Source organism: Camelina sativa, chromosome 4 (assembly GCF_000633955.1).
Source record: "Camelina sativa cultivar DH55 chromosome 4, Cs, whole genome shotgun sequence".
NCBI lineage: Eukaryota > Viridiplantae > Streptophyta > Magnoliopsida > Brassicales > Brassicaceae > Camelina > Camelina sativa.
Genome location: NC_025688.1, coordinates 8,595,954 through 8,596,644, shown reverse-complemented (window position 1 = coordinate 8,596,644; position 691 = coordinate 8,595,954).

Below are 691 nucleotides of genomic sequence, written 5' to 3'. Positions count from 1 at the left end.
GGGGGGGGGGGGGTAGCGCCTTTGAATCAGATGAGCTTTGACCATGGTTTAAGAGGTTGTTTGTATCTAAGAGCCTCCCAAGTTTTTGAAGATGAGAACCCGTTGCAGGCAATACCATTGACTGACCAAGCATAAGAGTCTTCTCTCTGAGGATTAAGCGGTAAAAGCAGAGTCGTGAGAAAGATGTGTAGATCAGTCGCTTGTTGTGATCGAGGAGAAGGAAGGATCCAGGAATCATGAAGAGTGGCCTCGACAACAGAAGCTTCAGGAGGAATCCTTAGGTTTCTAGGTCCAGAATCACCTAAGAATTTAATTTAAGGACCAAAAGGCGTCCAATTATCATACCAGAAGCTTGCAGTGCTACCATTCCCGATTAAACAAGTCAAAAATCTCTCTGCTATCGGCCTTAAACGAAGAAGACATTTCCAGCTCCAAGTGTCCTGTGGGTGTTCTTTTATGATCTAGAACTCAGAAGCGTTGCTAGATAGGCACCTAGGAAAGTGATGGAATCTGTGCCAAGTAGCCCATAGAGAATTCCTCTCAGAGAAGAGAAGCCAAACGAACTTCAGACTAAGAGACTGATTCCAATCAGTGAAACGTCTGAGCCCCAGTCCTCCTTCTTCTTTAGGCAGACAAACCGTTTGCCAAGCCAATTTTGCCTTGTGGTGATTCTCAATACCACCAGACCAGA